This window comes from Micrasema longulum, unplaced genomic scaffold (assembly GCF_059751315.1).
Source record: "Micrasema longulum isolate JH-2025_06_02 unplaced genomic scaffold, ASM5975131v1 h1tg001558l, whole genome shotgun sequence".
NCBI lineage: Eukaryota > Metazoa > Arthropoda > Insecta > Trichoptera > Brachycentridae > Micrasema > Micrasema longulum.
In genome coordinates, this window is record NW_028278741.1 from 20,659 (window position 1) to 24,186 (window position 3,528).

Genomic DNA, 3,528 nt, shown 5'->3' on the forward strand with positions numbered 1-3,528 from the left:
AATGTCAAAACATGCTAAAAACATCACAAAATTTTAGTATTTTTTAATATTATTTTGCTCTAATTTGTAATTAAACACCGTGCCGTTTAAATGTCACATTGTAAAATTTCAACCTCTCAATTCAATAACATTAAATAATGTTTCTTGATTTATTTAATGCAATACACAAAACATCATCATCAATTTTAAGGTTATAACATAGACCACAGACATAGACAAAGATACGGCCTTCAAATCTGCGTTTGCGAATGTGTAGCCATACAAATATTTTAAGGTGTAAGTTGGTCCTTTTTTCTATTTGTATATTCTTTATTCGTGAAATCTCTGGTTTTTTTATTTTTATAAATAACTTACATTTTCCATTTATTATTTATATATATAATAACATTCTTATGATTATTTTTTTATATTGCGAAGAGAAGGAAGTATCCAAAATAATTTTTATTGGCCTCACTTTTCTTATACTAAGCTTATATTAAAGAATAACTTTACATGGTTTAACTATTTATACCTGGTATAAAAAAAGGTTACTCATAAAAATATTTACTATCGAGAATAACCATACCTACTAAGCTTATTGCATCATTATTTTTTAACCATGCATCATTTTTGCGTACATCTATGAACAAGCTGCGTGCGTATGTGCAGTTACTAATACTAACACATTATTCATATTCGTAACAAAAAAAATCAAACTACAAAAATGACAAACGTCTAATGAATTCTAAGTCTATCAAAATCGATAACGATATTTATTTATTGACTAGTGGATCCGATAGACGTTGTCCAGCCGAACGTTGGCTTGCCTGCTATTAGCTGGTTAAACAAACGTTTTCTCGTAAATAAGGACACACGTTATTAATTTTTGCCTTTTTTGAGTTATTTAAATATTCGTAATAAGGGTTAGTTTTTTGTTTTATTTCCTAATGTGATTGGCTAAGAGTTCTCGTCGTGCTCAAATCAAAATCGTGCAAAAATCACTACTCTAGTGCCATAATCCATGAAGAAAATACAAGAATACGTGTTTATGTAGAAAAGTCAAACAGCGATTTACCTTAAGCCTTCTAAAATTATAACACTCAACTCATGCCCAATGCGAATTTAGTCATTCTTTAACCACCAGCCGGGTTTTGACGTGATCTTGACATTTAATTCGAAACCAAAAGAAATGAGAAGGAAAATGACTGATTGTGTCGTGAAAGCGTGTAAAAACTTTCGGGATAAAAGTAAAAAAAACTTAATTGATAATGAGGTACCTAGGTACTTGTTTATGATTGAATTCCAAAAGATAAATAATTCATAATTAATGGTGGTGCGTATTCCAATAAATAAAACGCTCTTAAAATAGTACAAATATTAATTATTAAAGCAATTAAAGAAACTCTCAACATTCAATACGGAAATTCTAAATAAATTATTTAAAGTTCATACAGTAGACACTATTTATAAAATAAATTTTATAAAGAAGAAAAATTAAAGAATTTGAGATGAATAAGTCAGTCAGATATCAAAATAATATTAAAATCCCTAAATTCCACACAAGTCATGGTTAAAATAGCTTTGTCTTCAAATGTGTCAAAAATTGCAATAATCTCCTCAATGAACTAAAAACTATTAAAACTAACCAAACATACTGCAATTCACCATTGTCGATTTTTATTTTTCTATAACGTAAATATCCAAGTTATTTACAAACAAAGCCAAGCACAGCGACAAAAGCATCCAATAGAAACGTTACGCGTATGTTGTCAAACAAACCAAAATGGCCGCCAATATATCAATAAGTAAATTTAAAGATTTTTTTTAAACAAGTGTAAAAACTGCGTTCAATTTAAATTAGTATGAATGTTTTATTATTTTCTGTTTTGACTTTTATATCCTATAAGTTTTTTTTCATGTACTCATCAAATCGATTTTATCAGTTTTTTCATGCAATCGTGAAACCCTGTTTCCAAAAATTGATAGGAAAACGCAAACACAAGCCTATTATAGTGTGTTTCAGACAATTATTTACAAAAAAATAAGACATTTAATACTTTTTTTCATGAACAACAACAAATGAACTATTTTTTATTCGATCGATTTACAACGATCAATTTGTCCCATCTCTGACATTTTTGCAAAATGACGTAATCTTGTAAGAACGTCGTTGATAATTAGGTTAATTTTAGTTTTAAAGCTGGTTTCATATAATTATGTTGATTTATATGTCAAGTATTGTATTAAAAAAATAAATTAACATGCCAGATACGAATGATTTTTCGTGTGTATATAAACCACTCCTTAAAAGTTATGTCGTCACTTTTGCTGACAACTGTCGTTCTAATCAAGATATATTTTAAGTACTATAGATGCGTATTAATTGTCCAAGGGTGTATTTTGTATTGTAAACATACATAATATGATAAAAACTTACATACTCGTAATCAGGGCCGGTTTTAGCACTACGAGCGCTCTTACCGGCCTCATACGAAAAAAGGCAAGGTTTATAATAAAATGAAATCTTCGAAGATTTTGAACTCTTTTATTCAAATACTTAAGACAAAGACAAAAATGAGAAGTTTATCAATCTAGATTGAGATATTGTCGATCGTAGATAAGTTTTTATCAGTTTAAGCTTAGAAAAACTCCTTTCCCCACTAGCAACCGTTACAGGCATAGTGATCAATAGTCGCAACGCTATCCATACATTTGGTTACTTGTAAGTTACGATCTTTGATAAAATTCAAAACAATGACAGGAGTAACCACATTCTGATCAGGCAAAAATAATTTTAGATTTACGAGTTCATCACACAACATACAACCATCTATATCGGATTTAGAATCTACTGTTAATTTCAATTGGAAATTACCACAGAGTTTGAGAAGGTCTGGTTTTTCCAAAATCTTTTTTATATTTAACAGAAAGTACCAAGATTTCGAGTACTCATTTTTTTCAAATCTTTAATTTAGTTTATGTATGGAAGCGAAGCATGGAGTTGGAAAAAAAGGGACGAAAGTAGACTGAATGCTGTTGAAATGCGATCCCTCAGGCGAATGTGCGGAAAAACAATGTATGATAGGTGCCCTAATGTCGAAATTAGAGCAGAATGCAAGGCTGAGTTAAGCATTATCGACAAAATTAAGAAAGGTCTTTTGTGATGGTTCGGTCATGTGGAGCGAATGAATGATGAAAGAACGGCTAAAAAGATTTATGATGCGAATGTGTCTGGTTGTAGAAGTCGAGGAAGGCCGAGAAAGACATGGCATGATCAAGTACAACAAATTCTTGAAAGTGGTCATGTGAAAAGTCGGAATAATCGACGTGCGTGCATGAGAAGATGTATGAATGTGAAGGAAGCAAAGGAAGTGTGCCAGGACAGAGTGGTGTGGCGTTCTATCCTCTCTGCCTACCCCTCTGGGGAAATGGCGTGATGGTTAGTTAGTTAGTTAGTTAGTTTAATTAAGTGAAATTAAGGTAGTGTCCAAAAGGCTGTAAAAAAATTCGTCCTCAAATCATTTTTTTTGGAGAAGTTGTAGGCTCATC

The 3,528-nt window shown here is 30.9% G+C and overlaps 1 protein-coding gene across 1 annotated transcript in view; it reads left to right on the top strand.

The window, feature by feature from the left end:
* su(f) (cleavage stimulation factor subunit su(f)) overlaps nt 1–3,528 on the top strand; it is a 53,450-nt gene that overhangs the window by 12,579 nt on the left and 37,343 nt on the right. The gene's annotated exons all lie outside the window — the stretch shown is intronic.